Raw genomic sequence first — 12,553 nt, forward strand, 5'->3', positions numbered from 1 at the left:
CACCTGTTGACAAAAGAGAGTCATGCATGATGGTATTGCTTTCTGATTATGAGAGGAAAATGAATTGGCAGACATATTCGACCAGAAGTAAGAGACAGGGGGTTGGGGGTGGGGGAGACACTGAAAGTGGAATCTTTCCTTCTTCTCTGTCATCTCGCACACTAGAGTCAATCAGATCTTCCTAAAACATTGCTTTCATCCGGCTGTTATTCTGACAGGTAAGTCTGAAAGCCCCCAACAAGCTACTGACCTCACCTTTCCTAGCAGGCTGTGTTTTGTGGCACCGTAGCACTTCAATTCTGATCAACAAGGCTTTTCACCAAACCTAAGATTAACACTGTGCTTTTGTGTCTTCAGTTTTCCTTGGTGATTTTGATGTGCCTTCCCCACCTCATTCTGCCAAATCCTATTCACACCCCTAATCTCGCTACTTAAAAAACAAAACAAAGCAAAACAAATAAAGAAACAAAAAAGTACATTTAAATTTAACTGGTGGTACAAAGCAAATAGCATGGACAGGCTGAAAAAGAAGACCTAACTTTCCCTTGCCCCCTCATCCCCTAGAGGAAAGAATCTTTAACCCTTTTCACTATTTAATTCTTTATGTTGGTGTTTTGTGATGAAAAGTATTAGAAACTATTTACTTCCTGTCCTGAACATAGGATAAAGGTCTCTTAAAGTCCTCATTTCCCCTTCCTATACTCTTTATACAGTAATATGATATTTAGTCGTTAGTTTTCAGTGCTATGACTGTGATCTTGTTCTCTCCAGATTGAAGTAAATCGCTATTCTCTTTTTATTTTCTAAGTGTATGTTTTTTCTGAAGTTTTGATTGTTCCCTTTTTCCTTGCCATGATTTCTTTCTAATAACTTTTCACTTACATTTCGATCCTTTATCATATCGGTATTTTTTCAAGCTTTTAAAATATTTTTCTTTGTGTCCTCATGACTCTTTTTTTTGCCATGTGGGATGGTTATCACCCAAACTGCTATAAAGCAGTAATCTTAGAGCTTCCCTCAATACCTTCCTGGTCTGAATCAACTGATTTTTTTGGATTTACTCTTTCAGCTTATATCTTTTGGTTTACTCCTTCCTTCAGCTGGAGCACATTCCCAAATAATTTCCCAACAAAGGGCATGTGAGAGGAAAATTGAATGAGTTCTTACATGTCTGATAGAGTTCCTTATCCATAGATACTTTATTTATAGTTTGGCTAAATTCTTCAGAAATCAATGGGGAAAACTATATTCCCTCAGAAATTTGAAGAGATTGCTCCATTTTCTCTCCCTAATGTTCAGTGTTGTTGAGAAATGGCATTCTAAATTCCTTCATAAGAGAATTAGATATTTCTTCTTATAGGAAAATTTTAGAATCTCCTCTTTTTAAAGAAAGAGCTAGTGCAAAGTAGGGGAGGGGCACAGGGTGAGGAGAGAGAGAGGGTGAGAAAGAATCTCAAGTAGACTCCCCACTGAGTATGGAGCCCAATGTGAGGCTCCATCCCACAACCATGAGATCATGACCTGAGCCAGCTAAGAGTTGGACACTTAGCCAACTGAGCCAGCCAGGTGCCCTGGAGAACTCCTCTTCTTAAATAATGTTCTGAAACATTGTTAGGACATCTGGTATGACGATTTCCATTTACTTATTAATATTTCTGTTCTTTTAGTAGAGTATTTGAAAGTAAAAACCAATCCCATAAGCTGTGGAAATTTTATTTTATACTTTTTTTTAAATATAATTTCCTTCTCTCCATATGTTCTGTTCTCTTTTTGTCACTTGTTGAATCTCTTAATTTACAACCTTTTATTTTACATAGTTTCCGTCAGACTTTCCATCTTTTTTTATGTTTTGCTTTATCTTTTCAGTCTATCTATATTTTATCTTTTAACCCATCATTTACATTTTTATTTCATTAGCACTTTTAAGTGTTCTTTCTTGTTCTCCAACTCTTGCTTTTTTTTTTTAATAGCACCTTATTTATGAGTTATAGGCACAACATAATGTAAGGGGTGTAAAATTGTTTTCACTATTTATTTAGTGATATATTTGGGCTCATTTTTTACTCCTTTCTTACAACTTGAATATTTTTTTTTTCAAATCTGATGGTCTTGTTTATACTTAAAAGAAAGACCAAAAAAAAAAAAATGGAGTGGGAATTCTGTGTTTTTGCACGCAGCGCATGGACTACAAGGGATTATTTTGAAGTTATTGTTTGGGGAGCTGACAGTTATGGCTAGAAAAGTGCTATGTGTCAGAATGTGGTGGTCTTTCTCCAGGCTCATTCAGTTTTTTCCAGAGGTGAAACATTCATTGTCCTTCTAGGGTATAGAGACCAGACACTAGTGTTTTCTATAGTACATGGCAAATGAGTCTAGAGTTTATGGGGACTAATCGACTTTTTTATTAACTATAACCTTCTGTGAAAGCTTTTTAATATGTGGTTTTGTTCACATCAGTTATTATATCTCCTCTCTTTAACATCTTCCATAATTTTGTTGAAACCTATTTCTGCCAGTGGATCCTCTCCCGATTCTAGGCTGAAAGCCTGGGCTTTCAGGAATGGAGGATCTTCCCTGGACATTACCTCATCTTGGTTTGATCATTGTTCCTGAGTAAGTAGCACTTGCTATAGGTTCATAATTTTCTATTTTGTGGCTCTTATTTTAGTGAAGTCCTGGGAAGAACACAAGTGAGTTTGTGTATACAGTTCTGATTTTTAGCCCTAACTTAAGGCCCAATGGAGTACTAAGTTCTATAAAATTTTCCTTTCCTGACTTCTTTCTCTACTTTGATAGATCTCTCCTCAAAATTCTGTTATAGTAAATCAATTTATTTATTTTACCATTTATAATACTTTATTTTTTCTATATGTTAATTCTGGATTTTAGACTTTATGTCTATACTTCCTTTTTTTTTTTTTTTTTTGGTCTTTACTTCTTTTGAACCCTCTGGCACCAATATATATATGCTGGACATGTAGTGAATGACTTGTTCATTGGTAGAATCCAGAAACTGAAGGAAAACAAAGATATATCCATGACTGATAGTAGAAGCCTTGGTTATCTGGTAAAATACAGAAATATTGACAAAGGACGATGCTGGGAAGGGAAGCCAGTGAATGTAGTAGGCATTTGTCAGAACTTTTTATTTCTTTTTTTTTTTTTTTTTAAATCATTCAGGAGTGGACCATCGCTGCCTTACCACTCCCCTCTTTTTTTTTTTTTTTAAGATTTTATTTTATTTATTTGAGAGAGAGAGACAGTGAGAGAGAGAATGAGCGAGGAGAAGGTCAGAGAGCGAAGCAGACTCCCCATGGAGCTGGGAGCCTGATGTGGGACTCGATCCCGGGACTCCAGGATCACGCCCTGAGCCGGAGGCAGTCGTTTAACCAACTGCGCCACCCAGGCGTCCCAGAACTTTTTATTTCTAAAGATTCTTTGAATACCCTTTCTAGTTTGATGTTATAACTTACCTTATTAATCCCTCTCTAAAGCTGAGGGCAGTAATTCGCTTTCACAACTTCTTACAGATACAACGTAGTCATGTAATTGAGGTATCTTTAATCAGACAGTCATCAGTGAGACTTCAGTTCAGAAGTGAGCAGGGGAAAAAGTAGGCACAATGAGTAAGTAATTTCAGGTGAAGATGGTGGCAGAGACATCTGCCTTCCAGAGCAGCAGTAGAATGATTTCTGGTATCCTGTCCTGGGTGCCCTAGGCTGTAGGTGTGGGCTTTCCTGGGTGGCCCTTCAGTTCGGTTAGGACATGCTCCTAAGTAGCCTCCAAACCTGATCTTTAGGTGACCTTGGACACTCTATGTACATTCTTTAAGAATCCCTCTGTATTTGCTTGTATCTAAGAACTCTAAATGATATATCAAACAAGAAATATGTGTGTGTGAAATGAAGTATAAAAGAAGACAAAAATAGATCTCAGTTTTTTTTATGTATACATGTAACACAATTGAAGAAAAACTGGTTTCTGACAAAAAGTGGAACCAAAAATAAGAGGACAATAAGTTAATATCAACCATAGTCAAGGAAAGGAAAGGAAACTTGTTTCCCATTATATAATAATACAAAAATGGAGGGAATAAGGAGTACTGTAATTGGTTCTGCAGTAAAATGCTTTTATAAATATATTCATCGAAGTCTAAGTATTTGTGAACTCTTTGGGGATTGAGCATATTACCTCTCCCACTAATTCTTGTCAGGTTAATGTTGGTAGTAAATTATGTAATTGCTTATTGACATTCCTTCATTTGTTCTCCCAACTACTTGGCCCTGCATGGAAGAAACCATGCTCAGAAAAAACAAATGCTTGCTCTCCAGTAACCATGAGTGAGTTGCTTGAATTAAAGCAGCCAAGGAAATAATTTGCTTCAAATGAAGCTTCCATTCCTATTTTTGTATGGGAAGTCTTGGCTAACGTATGAAGAGAGAGGGAAAGATAAGGAAGTTTGTGTACATGTCAGTAGGGGAATATATCAGATAGAGTGTGGGCATAGGAGTATGTGTAAGAAAACTGAATTTAGGTTAGTTTTGAACATGTTGGGATATCAAAGGAAGCAAAGTAATGAGGTATAATTGGGAATATTTAAATGAAATTTGGGTAAAAATTTATGCCTAGAGACTGATGAGAACCATTCATAAGGGGTAATGATTGAAGCTGGAGAGCTGATGCTATTTCCAAAGGAAGACAGTAGAGAGACACAACAGAGGACCTACTACTGAGCATGGGAGGAAACCCCTATTAAGGGCTATTGGAAGAGGAAGAATAGCCAAGGAAGATAATGGAATAGTCAGAGCTAAAGTATGAGAAGCAGAATAGTGTTTCCATCCTAATGCAGACAAATCCAGGGAGATTCTTTAAAATAGCCCAATGCTACGAAATGGTGAGATCTTCAAAAACTTTCCTTTTTATCCCAATCCCTTTATTTCATGATACAGAGGAGAAGCTCAACAAATGTTTGTTGCATGTACAAATTTGGACAGAGAAAGGAATATATAAAATAAAATTATCTGAGGGGCAGAAGAATCCAATAAAAATATTTTATAAATTGAAATAGATCTTTATGTGACTAAAGATACAGGGAATGAGCAGTAGAAAGAGAAGAATTAAAAATATTGCAAAGAAAGTATTAAATGAGGGAAATGCATGTATCAAAAGTCTTTTTATCTAGAAACTTATTAAAATAGAATTTATAGATATATCTCTTTTGATATAATGTTTGAAAAAGAATTGAGATCTGATCTATTTCAAGTCGCAGTGCAGTACGAACCTTAGACCATAGGATTTTGAAACTCCAACAACATTCATCCGTCTAATTTTACAGGAAAGATCCCATGAATTATGTTTGATCTTAAAGATTGGTTTAGGTTTAAGGATTAGCAAGGATTAGCCTAAAATCACTTTTTCTCTGATTTACTAATGAACTGAACAATTTAAGATACACACAAAGTCAAAGGCACAATGAGAAGGTGCAGCTTCTTGATGCATTCATTTTATCAGCTCAGGTGCAGGCTAACCTGCTATGACAAAGTGTACCTGATCCATGAATCCAGCAAAGCTGGAGGATACATAGTTGACTTACCTGTAGAATTTCTACACACCAACAAGGAAGCAGCAGAGAGAGAAATCAAGGAATTGATCCCATTCGCAACTGAACCCAAAACCATGTTACCTAGGAATAAACCTAATGAAAGAGGTAAAAGATCTGTACTCTGAAAACTACAGAATACTTATGAAAGAAATTGAATATGATACAAAGAAATGGAAAAATATCCCATGCTCATGGAATGGCAAAACAAATATTGTTAAAATGTCTACATACCGAAAGAAATCTATACACCCATGCAATCCCTAAGAAGGGATTGCATGGTGGACCCCAAGAAGGTGGACCACCTTCTTACACCATACACAAAAATAAACTCAAAATGGGTGAAAGATCTAAATATGAGACAAGAAACCATTAAAATCCTAGAGGAGAACACAGGCAGCTCCCTCTTTTACGGCTGCCATAGCAACTTCTTGCTGGACATGTCTCTGGAGGCAAGGGAAACAAAAGCAAAAATGAACTATTGGGACTTCATCAAGATATAAATCTGCACAGTGAAGGAAACAGTCAACAAAACTAAAAGACAGCCTTTGGAATGGGAGAAGATATTAGTAAATGACATATCTGATAAAGGATTAGTATCCAAAATATATAAAGAACTTATCAAACTCAACACCCAAAAACCAAATAATCCAGTTTAAAAAGGGGCAGAAGACATGAATAAACATATTTCCAAAGAGGATGTACAGATGGCTAACAGACACATGAAAAGATGCTCAACATCACTCATCATAAGGGAAATGCAAATCAAAACCTCACACCTGTCTGAATGGCTAAAATTAACAACATAGGAAACAACAGATGGTGAGGATGCCCAGAAAAGGGAACATTCTTACACTGTTAGTGGGAATGCAAACTGGTGCAGCCACTCTGGAAAGCAGTCAAGAAGTTAAAAATGGACCTACCCTATGATCCAGCAATTGCACTACTAGGTATTTCCCAAAAGATACAAAAATACTGCCCTGAAGGAATACATTAACTGGGACGTTAATAGCAGCATTATCAACAGTAGCCGAATTATGGAAAGAGCCCAAATATCCATCAACTGATGAATGGATAAAGAAGAATATTACTCAGACATCAAAAAGAATGAAATTTGCCATTTGCAACCATGTGGGTGGAGCTTGATTGTATTCTACTAAGCGAAATAAGTCAGAGAAAGACAAACACCATCCGCTTTCACTCATATGTGGAATTTAGGAAATGAAATATGTGGGGACACCTGGGTGGCTCAGTCAGTCTGACTTGATTTTGGCTCAGGTCCTGATCTCAGGGTCCTGGGATCAAGCCCTGAGTTGTGGGCGGGGGGGTGGAGGGGGTCCCTGCTCAGTAGAGGGTCTGATTGTCCCCCTCTCTCTCGGCCCCTACCCCTGCTCCCACTCTCTCTCTCTTCAAATAAATAATCCTTTTAAAAAATAAATGAAACAGATGAACATAGAGGGGGAAAAAAGAGAGGGAACCAGGGTTCTTAGTGAGGAGGTGGGTGGGAGGATGGGCTGAATTTGTAATGGGTATTATATTGAGCACGGGGTGTTAGATGTACGTAATGAATCACTGAATTCTATTCCTGAAACTAAGATGACACTGTATGTTGACCACCGGAATGTCAAAACTTGAAACTATAAAGGGGCGCCGGGGTGGCTCAGTGGGTTAAAGCCTCTGCCTTCGGCTCAGGTCATGATCTCAGGGTCCTGGGATGGAGCCCCGCATCGGGCTCTCTGCTCAGCGGGGAGCCTGCTTCCCCCTCTCTCTCTGCCTGCCTCTCTGCCTACTTGTGATCTCTTGTCCGTCAAATAAATAAATAAAACCTTTAAAGAAAATAAAAATAAAAACTTGAAACTGCAAAAATCAATCAAGAAATAAAAGATGTGTGTGGGTTCAAACAAACAAACAAACAAACAAACCTCAAAGTATACCTGCTCTATAGTGTTAAGAGTGATAGCGGTTCATTTTTCTCTCATGGAGAAGTGTATAGGTGATGACTAGTGTGGGGCTGTCAGAACAGCTCCATCACCCACCATGGCTCCAGTCATCACCACTCCACAGCCAATGACAGGGGGACAGAGAATTCAAGGTAAACAGTCTGTACGAATGAAGGTGACTCAGAAGTTGTAGTCATCCCTTCCATTCGTGTCCTATGGGCCCAGATTTAGTCATATGACCACACTTAGCTGCAAGAGAGGTTGGGAAAAATAGTTCATAGCTGGGCACCCATTATTGTTACTGCATCTTAAATTCTTTAGAGTCTAGGATAAACGTTCTTCCTCCTAGCACGAGGTAGGTGTTTCAGTTGGGAGAACTGAGGCAATGAAACAGACAAGCAAAATGAATACTTAATGAAACATCACAACATATTGAATAAATATGAGAGAGATTAAATACAAATTTACAGAGGCATCTATTTAAAACGACAATTCTATTTGGGTGCCTGTGTGAGTTCCTACCACGTGGCATTTTCAGCCAGTGTGTGTCTATTGTCTCTGGGCAATTAAAATTATTCAGCATCAAAATCTTAGCTCTGGGACCAGAAAAAAGAATCTAAGAGGCATTCACTGATAGTCTGATTCGAAACAACTGCCTTTCCCTTTGCTCTATTCATACATATTTCAGTCGGCATTAATGTAAAGTACCTTGTGGGCTCTCTTCTACATGAAATCCTTGTTCTCAGCTTGGCAGCAGTCCTGGCACTAGGTTCTAAATGGTCATTCTGGGATGGTAAATCAGCAGCCCTCAGCTGATGGGTCTCACAATGAGGAGATTGCTGGAGGCAGGTGGTGTTGTGAGGCGTAATTCTGTTGGCATTAAGTGACAATTCATATTTGCTACAGGAGCAGTAAATTGCACTGTTTTAAAACAGGAAGTCTGAGTTAAAAGCTGTGTAAAACCATTATACTGTAGCCAGCACTCCAGGCTTTTCTAATTAGGTCATTTGGAAAAAGATGACCTTTTAGTTTCTGTGCCTCTTTGCTGGGGACACATGTTTCTAATTATCATTTGTATTTTACTCCGCCAAAGCTGTTGACAAGCTGAGCTTTTTTTGTGTGTGTGCATGCCTGTATGTGTGTGTGTGTGTGTGTGTATGTGTGTGTGTGTGGACGCATGCGCACGGGTACTTACTCTATGAGTTAATAACATTTCTGTGTTCTAGCACTGGGCAAACAGAAGAAGATGGAAACAATACGTGCAGTAATTCTAATGGCAGAGCAACTAAAAATCATATGGATTTGTGTGAAGAACACACTAAAGGAAGTTTCTGATGTTCCTAGTGTTTTAAGACAACTTGACGGGAGCTTTGTCTAAACTCACCATATTGATGTTTCTTCTGTTTGGGCTGGCAGGTGTGAACACACCATGTAAGATACAAGGAAGAAATGAACTTAGGTCCACACGGTTACCCGAAACATAACTGCTAGTCGTGCTTCAAGTTCTGTCCAGCACTCAAACCAAAGATCTCATGATGGTCTCTTAAGGCTCACTTGTCTTTCTGCATGCTGTTCTTGGAATATTTACAAATGCAGACACATACTATCTCTGACTATCCCCTCTTTGACAAGAAGTTCTGAAGAAAGGGACAACATGATTATCTGTGGTTCAAAAATATATTTCATGATAGGGCGCCTGGGTGGCTCAGTGGGTTGAGCTGCTGCCTTCGGCTCAGGTCATGATCTCAGGGTCCTGGGATCGAGTCCTGCATCGGGCTCTCTGCTCGGCGGGGAGCCTGCTTCCTCCTCTCTCTCTCTCTCTGCCTGCCTCTCTGCCTACTTGTGATCTCTGTCTGTCAAATAAATAAATAAAATCTTAAAAAAAAAAAAAAATATATATATATATATATATATATATATATATTTCATGGTTTAGGAGATAACAGAAGAAGCCAGGCATTCTCTAATGCTGGCTGTTCCACTGATTTCCTTTTCTTTTGTGGGGAAAGTTTCTCAGTGTTGTATTGGGTTCTCCATCTGAAATCATAAAATCGTAAAATCACAGAGCTGGCAAACCTTTGAGAAGTCTTCCAGGTCACGGTCTGCCTTGAGGCCTTTCTGAACTTACTTTCTCCTGGAATATAATGGTCTCCTATTTGCTTAGCAATCTCTCACCAGGGAGCCTTGACAAGGAAGGATGGTACTATCTAAATGTTTAATATACAAATTACTCTGGCAGTTTGAGGAAAATGTATGGAAGATGATTTGAAGTTTATTAAGAAATTGCTAATAATTTATTCAACTCAATTTTCTCTTAGAAGTCCTATAGTGGATAATGATGGGTCTCTAATGGAGTGGTTCCAAGTCTGGAAAGGGAGCTGGCAGTCACTGTAGGATAGAGGTTGGTGACCCGCTAAGGATACTGAGCCGGAGTTCTGAGCAGCACAGCCTGGGTCCGTCCCAGGTAACAGCATCATATTGGGGAAGGATTTCTTGGTTTGGGCACTCTGAAGTCTGCTAGTTTTCTCCTACTGCTCTGGTGATCCTAGAGGATATGGCTTTTATTTCTTTCAACTCTTGAATAGAAACTCTTGAATGGAAACTATTACTGAGTTGTTTATCAATGATTAAAACATCAGTTCAAGTGGCTGAAAGGAGGGCATTTGAACAGATGATGGGGCTGAAAGTTGGTGTCCAAAGACCCAGTCAAATAGCTGGTGATGGTAGTATTTATGAGATTGACCATGAGAATGTACCTAGCGGACCTCCCAGTGCGGTGACTATAATTGACCAAAGTTCCCCAGCTGGTGCACTCTGAAATCTATTGCCACGTTCACACCGAGGCCACACTTTGTAGCCAGTAACTGAACTGGGCAGGCATATGAGGGCAGACTCATTTCTGGGAGACACATGACTCTTCTGGCAGCCACCTTTGGTTCATAGACTTACCCACCACCACCAGAACTTCCCTCAGGCTGTTGGGTGAGTGCTTTCCCTCTTCCGCTCCTCAGGGAATGGTTTACACATGGTTATCACCACTTTTCCATTTTCCTCTCTCTCTCCTTACTTTTACATATATTGCCTTAATGAAATTCTGGGCGTGGTAATCTTTATACCCTACACACAACAAACACTAGGCTGTGGTACTTTACAGCACTACTTTTGAAGGCTTGGGGGTACTCTAAGAGAACGCTAAGATGAGAAATGAAGACTTATCACCGGTTCAGATCTCACCTGTTCCAGATGCCATCTGGCAGGCTCAGGAAGCATCGTTTCCACTGACTCCGCTTACCCCTCTGCCTATGATGACATTACTCAGGGTCGTGTTATCTCCCTTAAAAGGGAGTTCTCTCAAATCAGTTCTTCCTGGAAATCTGGGACATTTGTTCTTGCCTCCTCCTTCGTTTCTCATCCTAGCCAAAGAATTTAAAATGAAGTTAACAACATCCTGGTTTCCACAGAGATGCTGTTCATAAAAGCTATCATTCAAACTTAGTCTAAAATTCCCTCTTTCAGAATAAGACTTTGGTTTTTCTTGTGCATTAAACAAAGGCAATTAAGGCGATCTCCTAAAATCGCATACTGCTTTGACCCCTAGATCAGTGTTTCTCAAACTTGGCACTATTGACATGATGGACGTAATACTTCCTTTCTGCGGGAGTCTGCCCTGTGCATCATAAGTGTTTCGCATCACTGCCCCAGTCATGACAACCCAAAATGTCTCCAGACGTTGCTGAATGTGTCTTGGGGAGCAGAATCACCCCTGCTTGAGAACTGCTGCCCTAGAACAACAGGAACAAACTGAAAGCAACTTTCAAAACAGCATTTTTGCTTCTGTATGGATGACCACCTGTGCTGCACATTGACTATAATGTTAACCCAAAAAAGTAAAGTATAAGAGAGAGAGAGAGAGAGAGAGTGTGTGTGTGTGTGTGTACATGTGCATGCATATTTGTGCACATACATGCAGTAGCTTATGTCTGTGATGCTGGGAAAAGTGAACTGATTTGTCATTTTACAATGTTATTGACTAATGCAGAAAAAAAAAACAACACCAAAAATTCTCCACTACTAAACCCACCACACAGCAGAACATCGCAATGGGAATAGAACTACATGGTATTTTTCCAAGGCAATAGAAATCTACTTCCAGCTTTATATTTATTTACCATGAAACACTTGCTAAAAAAAACATGACTTTTTGAGATCATATATCTGCCGTGTCAAGGATGCTCTGTTGCCATCCTTGTGACACATAATATTCCTGGAAGTAGATTATACCTAGAGGAACGAGGGCAGAGTCCTCAGCTGGCAGTGGTTGGGCATTGGTTTTCTCTGGTGATGACACATCATCACCGTCTGCTGCTTTGTAAAATCCCCCCCACCAATGCTTCATTGGTGAAATAGTCCATTTGCCAGAGTGGCTTACTGGGGTCATCCAAGTTTTGGCCTTTATTTTAGTGTGACTCCAAAGGGCAAACCACTGGGGGGTGGCTATTGTGATGGGTGGGTAGAGGTAAAGCTCTGTCTCCCTCCTTGATACACTGTACATGAGATATAAAATATTTCTGAAAGTGGATGAACTAAGAATTGGGCAAGATATAAAGATCTTATTTGCCATGTAGGCTTTTCCTGATGTATTTCATTTTTTGGTTTACTCCTCTCCATGACCTTTTGATCAAATCAAAGAACCAGGCTATGTGCAATGAAGCAGTTACATGATGATGCTGTATTTTAATAGTTCATTATATTTAATGATCCCAAAGCATAGGCAATTGACCAGATTATAAAGATCAAAAACCACAAGCTGGGGGGGTTGCCTGAGAACCTCAGTTAGTTGAACATCTGACTCTTGGTTTTAGCTCAGCTCATGATCTCAGGGTCCTGGGATCTAGCGCCTTGTTTGGCTCTATGCTTAGTCTGTTTAAGATTCTCCCTTTCCCTTTGCCACTCCTCCATTCACATGAGGACTCTTTCTCTCTCTCTCCCCCTCTCTCCCTCTGTCTTTCAAATG

The sequence above is a fragment of the Neovison vison genome, chromosome 1 (assembly GCF_020171115.1).
Source record: "Neovison vison isolate M4711 chromosome 1, ASM_NN_V1, whole genome shotgun sequence".
NCBI lineage: Eukaryota > Metazoa > Chordata > Mammalia > Carnivora > Mustelidae > Neogale > Neogale vison.